A 9,629-nucleotide genomic window follows, 5' to 3' on the forward strand; every position below is an offset into this window, starting at 1 on the left:
TATCTCCCCACCTCCCCTGGGCAGAACGAGAGAAAGGGGAGTAAAATGAATTTATTTGGTTGAGATTTTTCCACCTTTTATATTTGGTCTTTTTTTCTGAATTAAAAAACAGAAAATAAACATTTCCAAATACACAGAACACAAAAAAAGGATTATAAAGGAATCTCCATTTCAAATGTTTGCATTTTAATAATACCTTTTCCTCTATGCTTACTTCTGAAGTTCTTTTTTTCTATGAATTATTTTTTTTTCTTCACTGGCCTTCTTTTTGGGGGGAATGGGACCACTATTGTTAATCTTTCTTCCCTCCAAATCCAGTCTCCAATTTGAGACATACACACATACACAGACAGAGAGACACAGAGACAGAGATAAGTAGAGAGTCATACAAATAAACATGGTCAAGAAAGTCAAATGTGTGTCTTTTTCTGCATCTTTTTCTGCATCTTCATCGCCTCTAACAGGAAGAAGATGGGCAGCATGTTTTATTATAAGTTTTTCTTCACAATGTTTTTGTCCTTGTATAAATTGTTCCAGGTTTTCTCACTTCCCTCAGCATCAGTTCATCCTTTCCAGTGTTCCCTAATCTTAGCATTAGCATCATTTCTTACACTGCAATGATATTATATTACATCCATATATGCCAATTTGTTCAGCCTACACCCACCTAATGGGCAATCCCTTAGATTCTAGTTTACCCTGTTATGTTTTCCCTTTCAGGATCAGGAAATTTATTTTGCTTGCATCTGTTTCCTACCTAATATTATCTTCTTCTTAACTTTTTCCTCTCCCTCTCCCTATTTGTTACTTTATTGACTTTGTTGTATTTCTAGTCCAAATTCTGTGTGTGTGTGTGTGTGTGTGTGTGTGTGTGTGTGTGTGAGAGAGAGAGAGAGAGAGAGAGAGAGAGAGAGAGAGAGAGAGAGAGACAGAGACAGAGGCAGAGACACAGAGACACAGAGACACAGAGACACAGACTGATGAACAAAAACAGGCAGTTCTGCTCTCCCTTATGTACTCAAGCAATCAAACCCCAGGTTATTTAACTCTCAGTTCTCCTTGAAACTTTCACAATTCTAAATTGTTTCTTATTCTTCTACTAGAATTTTAACCTCAAATCATCATTGCTCAAATAAATTTACCTTTCTAGTTTTCAAAGAGTCTACTCAGCTTAGGTCTTTTCATTAGAAATGCTTTAAAAGTATTGTTCCACTGAAGATCCATTCTTTTTTCTCCCAGTGGAATTATGTTCAGTTTTTCAGGGTAAGTTATTCTTGGTATGAAAACCCATGTCTTTTGCTTTTTTTGTAATATTATTTTCTAAGATCTCTCATTTAGAGAAGTTACTAAATCTTGTGTGATTCTTAGTGTGCTTCCTTGGTATTTTAATTCTTTCTGGCTGCTTAAAATATTTTTCCTTTGACATAAAGCTAGGTATTCTGGCTATGACATTTCTGAACTTTTCCTGTTGGGATTTCTTTAATGAGATGATAAGTGGATTCTTTCTATTTTTACTTTGTCCTCTGGTTCTAAAAGATTGGGCAATTTTCATGTATATTTTTTGAAACAGAGTGTCCAGGATTTTTTAAAACTATTTTCATAGAGTTCAATGACTATTAAATTATATCTCTTTGATTTGTTTTCCAGGTCAGTAGTTTTTTTTTTCATCAGATCTTATTTTTTATATTTTGGTTCTGTTCTAATATTTCTTGCTGTCTCATTGAGTTATTGATTTCTATTTGACTTATCCTAATTTTCTGTGAGTCCATTACATGGGTACATTTCTCTCAATTAAAAGTTGTTTATTCTTCTTCCAATTCTTCCCTTCATAACTTTTATAACTGTAAAAAAAAATCTCTTGTTTTATTACTTTCAAGTATTTATATAGTCCTTGTGGAAAATCCTTTTTCCTTTGTCTTTTTGAGTCTCTGCCTGAAGTTATAGTGCTGTTCTCCTAGTTTGGATTTTGAGTCATCTCTGGATCTTTATTCTTTATAATGGATAGTGTTTCCTTTGATCTATTCATCTTTCTTGTGTTGGATCTTGAACTGGGGCTTTATGTTAAGATTTTATAGTTACTCCTGTAGCACTTTTAGATGGAGTAGTCCACTCTGCTTGTGCTTACCTGGGTTCCCTCATTGATATACTCCTGCCAGGATTAGCGCCCCCGGATTACTGAGGTATAAAGTGAATGATACAACTTTAGTGTACTCTATGTCATCTCAGCATGTTAGGGACCAGAGAACCTAAGGACTTGAGTTATCCCAGTACGAGTCATAAGTAACCACAGCTGATCCTTTATTTTTGGTTTGTTTTTTCAAGGCAATGGGGTTAAGTGACTTGCCAAAGGTCACACAGTTAGGTAATTATTAAGTGTCTAAGGCCGGATTTGAACTTAGGTCCTCCTGATTCCAGGGCTCTATCCACTGCATACCTAGCTGCCCCTCCTATTAGCTTTTAATATCTCCACACTGGATTTTTAACACCCCCCCCCCCAGGGCTTTTTCTTTTGCTTCGGGACACAAAATCCTTGAGTCTACACTATCTCTGGTTATGCTGGAAAGATACATGTTTATTTGCCAAGCTGTCATAGATTGTGCTAGAAGCTTCTTTCCTTTTATCAATAAGCTATTGGTTGGTTTTTTTTTTTAGGATTTTTGGAGGTGAAGAGTACTTATTATAGTTTCTCAATTGGTTTCTTAATCATAATTTGACTTGACATGATATTTAAATTCTTCCTGGTATAGATATTGGGGAGCTGATCTTCGTATTTCTATTCATGTAGCCATCACATACAGAATCATTTATGCATTTGTTCTTACATTGGGTATTCATCTCATTCATTTTCTGTAGAGAAAGAAATCAATTCTATTCTACACTTTGTATCTGTAGGGCACACAACATATCTTTTTTACAGAATACCCTATTATGAGGAGACCCTAAACATGAGCCATATCTAAGATTCATTTTAAGAACTTTCCCTGAAGTCTCAGCAGGGATGGAGGCAGAACCAGGGAGAGAGAAATGTGACCTTCCTCTTTGGGGTCGAAAGCCCTCTGATTGAATCCAATATGTTTGAATCCAGAATGTTTTCTTCCCTGCCCTCTCTTCTCCCCTAGAGTATAACTATATTATCCATCATGGAGAAATTTTATTCTCTTTGCTCTCTTGACATAGTTCAATCCACAGGAATAATAAATTTGAATTCTCTCTCTCTCTCTCTCTCTCTCTCTCTCTCTCTCTCTCTCTCTCTCTCTCTCTCCCCCCCCCCCCCACCCTTTTCTGAGACCATATTGGACACACAGGTAGTAGGGTGGGCCTCTATTGGCTTGAAAGTATATAGAAAGCAATTATTTTTTTCTTTTCCTTCAGGAATGAAAACTAAATCCAAAAAAGCCTGACTTACACTTAATGCTAAACAGGCTAAGCTTAAATTCTCCCAAAACAAACACATTAGCTTTAAAGAAGGTAATCTGAGGTTCTAGAAATTCCTTATTTACCTAGACTTCCACTTTAAGTAACAGTACCCAAGTAACACCTGGAGAGCCTTTTATTTTGCAACCAACAAAAAGTAAGGGGATACCTGCAATAGGTTTTTTTCTGGTGCAGTTTGAATGGGGAAAAATTTCTAACTATGTCTTTGATGGAAACTAGAAAAGTCCAAAGAGGATGGAGTCTGAAAGAAAAAGACAGAGTAGCAGTGATTTCTAAACCAAAACACAAAATGTTATATTTGGAAAGACCTATTCAGAACCTTCTATTTTCTCAAGAAAGTTCCTTTAAAAAAAAACATTCAGTGGGGTCATACCAGTACATTAGAGAATAGATGCATCAGGGATTTCTAGCTTCTGGAAGCCAAAAGCAACATAGGACTTTCATCAGAAAGTCCAGAGGGTCTGTGCCCCTGAGAGCCAGATGAGTCTCTGCCATGTTGCCAAAGGTAAGTAACTGAGTGTATGTTATACCTTCAGGTACAACATCTTTTAGGTGTACCTCCATATTGGAATGAAAATAAATATAGAAATAGGACCAAGTATAATGTCAGTTTAGCTCTGGAGATTGGATCTCTAGGTATAGAGAAATCTGGACACCAAACAATCTCACTGCTAGTTTAACTCTTTTTTTTTTTTTTTTTTTTTTTTTTTTTTTTTTTTAGTTTTTGCAAGGCAAACAGGGTTAAGTGGCTTGCCCAAGGCCACACAGCTAGGTAATTATTAAGTGTCTGAGACCAGATTTGAACCCAGGTACTCCTGACTCCAAGGCCAGTGCTTTATCCACTACTCCACTTAGCCGCCCCTAACTCTTCTTTTTTCCCCCCATTTTTAACACTACAATAATAACACTAATAATATTGCTTTAAGATTTTCAAAATACTTTATAAATATTAATTCATTTTGTTCTCACAATAGTATGTACAAAGACTTGTCCAAGGTCACACAGCTAGGTAATTATTAAGCATCTGAGGCTGGATTTGGACTCAAATCCTCATGACTCCAGGGCCAGTGCTCTATCCACTATACCACCTAGCTAACCATAGGAGGTCCATTTTACAGAAAAGACAAATTAAAAGATTAAATGACTTGCTTAGGGTCACACAGCTAGTGAATGTCTAAAGCTGTGTATGAGCTTAGATTTTCTTTGACCATAGGTCTAGCTTTTAATCCATTGCACCACATAGCTGCCTCTAAAAAGATATTTTCTAAATTAAGTTGAAAGACAATGAATTATAAAGTATAAGTGAGCTCAACAACCATACCTTTCAAATTTTAAAACTATCTCTGGACCCGATTTATTAATATGGTTTAGAATTTAATTCACTCTTAACCAACTTATCAACTGTCCACTAGTCTCAATTATTTAGCAAGTTAAACTGACACTTAATAAGTATGTAAATGGAAAGCACCCAAAACTACTACAGGTACCTTCTTAAGAGCCAATTATATGCCTCAACATTCCCTTCAATTTGAATGAGTTAGTAAGAATCTAATTACACTAGTTTACAGCTGATGGAATTACAGGAGAAAAAGATTTCTTTCTTACATACTTATTAGCCCTCAATAAGGGTTCCTTAGCAATCTGTTGCTATTCAATTACCAAGTATTAACTGTCTTAATGAATCTAATTGAAATGCTTATTTTTGGCACCTAATGACACATTGCACAAAGACTTCACTTGAGTGTTTTTCAGAAGGGTTGGTCTTGTTTTTTACCCAGAACAAAGGGATCTTAGATCATACTCAGGATAAGGCTGATAGTAACTTTAGACTTTATCAGTCAAAAATTTGTGATTCTTAGGTCATTGTGTGCAGGAGGAAGTACTTATGGTAGTTATACATTACCCATTCACACACAGACTCAGTGTCTGTAATTTTTAGTTCATTTCTGAAGGAGACATTTTTTTCCTCACTTCATCAGATGAGAGACTTTTTTATGTTTTTACAAGGCAATGGGGTTAAGTGACTTGCCCGAGGTAACACAGTAATTAGTGTCTGAGGCCAAATTTGAACTCAGGTTCTCCTAACTCCAGGACTGCTGCTCTATTCACTGAGCCACCTAGCTTCCCCCAGATTAGTAACTTTTTCATTACCTTCCTATTCTTGGAAACCTTGGAGATCATAGCCACATTCCTCAAGTTCTTGTGGAGGTTCATGAAATTAGGAATTTGGGGAGGAACTTAAGAGATCTTATAATAGTCATAGGTTCAAAGTTAAAAACTTAAAGTCAATCCTATCATTTTTATCTAATTCTACCTTCTATTTCTCTCCCCTACCCGCCATCCTATTTCTTCTGCCCTTTATTACTATGACATAGTGAAAAGAACATTGATTTTGGAGTTAGAGTCCCTGGGTCCATATCTATGTCTTGTGTGATCTTGGACAAGTCATTTATCTTTCCTGGGCATCATTTGTTCTGGTCTCCAAAATGACATTAGACTAGATGGTCTCTAAAGTCCAAAAGGAAGCAGCTAGAAGTACAGTCAAGAAGACCTGAGTCATATCCAGCCTCTGACATTCACTAACTGTTTGACTCTGAGTAAATCACTTAACCCCTATTTTCCTTTATCTATTAGGGAAGAAAATGGAAACCATTTCAGTATCTTTACCCAGAAAACCCTATAAGTAGTCATGAAGAGTCAGATATAACTGAACAACTGAACAACAAGATGATCTTTAAAAAAGGAGACAGGGGAGCAGAGCCAAGATGGCAGTGTGAAGGCAATATTTCCCAGAGGATTGCTTCCAAGAAACTCCAAAAACCTTAAAATTAGTTCTCTAAATTTTGGAGAGGCAGAAATGACAGAAAGAACCAGTGAAGTCATTCTCCAAGCCAAGGTAATTTGGAAGATCTGTGGAAGGCTCTATTCTGCTGAGGTCCTGAGGGGGCAGTAGTGTACCAGTGAAAACAGAGTTCCAGGCTTCCAGGAACAGGCCTCAGGGTACCTGAGTCCCTGGGGGGAACCTGGGCTCATGGTGGTGGAAGCAGCATACAGACCTCCTAACTTGGGGATCACCAAACACAACTTTTGCAGTAAAACTCTACCAGAGTAAGCACAGAGCCCAGGTCAGCACAACTCCAACCCCTAGAAATGGAAGCAGAATCACCTAACAGGGAGCTCTCTGGCAGTTGCTTCCAGAGCGCTCATCTTATGGAAGGTAAGGAGGTAGAGGGAGACTGTCTAGGTCTCTCTCTGTTATCCCTGGGATAGGATCTGCTGCTTTGCCCATACTCAGTTCCAGGTCACAGTCTAAGGCCATAGAGCAGGAAACTTCCCCACAGCTCTGGAGCAGAGGAGAGTGCTTGTGGTCATCCATAGAACAGAGAGCAAGCAGTCAGAGCCTCTCATAAGTCATTGAAGGAACTGTGGTCCCTGGGGGGGGGGGGGTATGTTCCAATAACATTAAAATCTTGGGAAGCACCTCAAACCCAGGGCACAGTCTGGGGAAATGAGTAAACAGAAAAAAAAAGAACTGGACCACAAATATTTACTTTGGTCCCATGCAGGATCAAAACACATACTCAGAACATGACAAAATCCAAGCTTCTGTGTGAAAAAGCTCCAAAAAAAAAAATGGGAATTGAACTCCGACTGTGGAAGAGCTCAAAAAAGATTTTGAAAATCAAGTAAGGGAAGTAGAGGAAAAATTGAGAAAAGAAATGGCAGTGATGGAGGAAAATCATAACCAAATTAGCAAATTGGTCAAGGAGATACAAAAAAAATGCTGAAGAAAATAACATGTTAAAAGCCTGTTTAGGTCAAATGGAAAAAGCAGTCCAAAAAGTTAATGAGGAGAAGACTGTCTTAAAAAGCACAATTGGTCGGCTGAAAAAGGAGATAAGAAGTTCTCTGAAGAAAACACTTCCTTCAAATGTAGAATGAACCTAAGCAAAGCTGATGACTTTATGAGGAATCAAGAAACAATAAAATAAAACCCAAAAGAATGAAATACTAGAAGAAAATATGCAATATCTCATTGGAAGGATAACTGATCTGGAAAACCGATTCAGGAAAGACAATTTAAAAATTATTGAACTACCTGAAAATCAGGACCAGGAAAAGAGTCTTGACTTCATTTGTAAAGAATTTCTACAGGAAAATTGCACTGATATCCTGGAAGCAGAGAATAAGATAGAAATTAAGGCATACATAGATCTCTTCCTGAAAGAGATCCTCAAATATAACTCCCAGGAATATAATAGCCAAATTCCAGAATTCCCAAGTCAAAGAGAAAATATTATAAGCAGCCCCAAAGAAATAATCCAAATATTGTGGAGCTACAATCAGAATTACACAGGACTTAGTAGCAACTACTTTAAAGGCTCATAGGGCTTAGAATATGATATTCCAGAAGGTAAAAGCATTTGGAATGCAACTGAGAATCAACTGCCCAGAAAAACTGAACATTCTCTTCTAGGGGAGAAGATAGACATTCAATGCACTAGGAGAATTTCAAATTTTCCTGTTGAAATAACCAGAGCTAAACAGAAAGTTTGATTTTCAAGTACAGGACTCAGGTGAAGCATAGAGAGGGTGGACAGCAAGGACAAATTATGAGGGATTTAATGATGTTGAATTGCTTGTATTCCTGCATGGGAATAAAATACTGATAACTCATATGAACCATCTCAATTAATAGAACAGTAAGAAGGAGCATATTTAGACAAGGCACAGGAAAGAGTTGAATATGAAGGTATAATATATTTAAGGATGGAGTCAATAAGTGAAAAAGGAATTTACTGTGAAAAAGGGGAAGGAGAGGTAGAATGGGCTAAGATATTACACATAAAAGAGTCAAGAAAAAACTTTTGCAGTGGTGTGGAAGGAGGGAAGATGAAGGGGAATGAGTGAGCCTTCATTCTCATTGGAAAGGGCTCAGAGAGGAAATAACATATACACTCAACAGGATATATAAATCTGTCTTGCCTCAGAGGAAAAAGGAGAGGAAGGGAATGGGAAAGAGGGGACAAGGGGAGGGTAGGGTAGATATAGCTGATATGGGAGAGGTAAGATCCTGGAAGAAAGTAGTCAGATAAACCACACTTATTTTTTAGCAAGGTGGTAGGGTTGGGTAGCCTGCCTGGGTCCATGTGACTAGGTGGTTGTTGGGTGTCTGGGGTGAGACTTGAACTTGGGTCCTCCTGGACCCAGGGTGGTGCTCTTTCCTTTGTGCCATTTGGCTGCCCCATAACATGCTTTTGAGAAGGGACAAAGTAAAAGGAGAGAGAGAGAGAGAGAGAGAGAGAGAGAGAGAGAGAGAGAATAGAATAGAATAGAAATAGAATAGAATAGAATAGAATAGAATAGAATAGAATAGAATAGAATAGAATAGAATAGAATGGAATGGAATGGAATGGAATGGAATGGAATGGAATGGAATGGAATGGAATGGAATGGAATGGAATGGAATAGAATGGAATAGAATGGAATAGAATAGAATAGAATAGAATAGAATAGAATAGAATAGAATAGAATAGAATAGAATAGAATAGAATAGAATAGAATAGAATAGAATTAATGGAAGTGGGGAGGAATGGATGGAGGGAAATACAATTAGCAATAGCAACTATGGGAAAAAATATGGAAGCAACTTCTCTGATGAATTTATGACAAAGAATGCAATCCATCCCAGAGACAAAGCTGATGGAATCTGAAAATAGATTGAAGTACAATTTTTTTTTCATTTTTCTCTCACTTTATTTTTCATGAGGCTTTTCTATTTTTGAGGGAGAAGGGGGAATTATGTTTGCTCTTATAACAAAACTATATTAGAAATGCATAAATAAAATACATTTTTAAAAAATTAATAAACTAAAAAAGGAGACATTTGAGCGCAGGTATTCCTGAGTTCTTTTCTACAAATGAAGCAGCTGATGTTAAATTGCTTGCCCGAGCTTATTTAGAGCTAGTAGCCAAGATAGGACTATAAGCCAAGTTGCCTGTGCATCCCGAAGACTTTTCTCTCTCCACACAGCCTTTACTCAGGTATAAAGTTTCCAAAAGGTGTTTCAAGTAAAAACAACTAGTCCATTTTAGACTCTTTTTTTAGGTATTAGGTTCCTTAAATATTTTAATCTAAAACCTCACTGGGTGCCACAAATAAAGGCTAGATGAACACTTGTTGAAGAGGTTGT

The sequence above is a fragment of the Macrotis lagotis genome, chromosome 4 (assembly GCF_037893015.1).
Source record: "Macrotis lagotis isolate mMagLag1 chromosome 4, bilby.v1.9.chrom.fasta, whole genome shotgun sequence".
Lineage (NCBI taxonomy): Eukaryota > Metazoa > Chordata > Mammalia > Peramelemorphia > Peramelidae > Macrotis > Macrotis lagotis.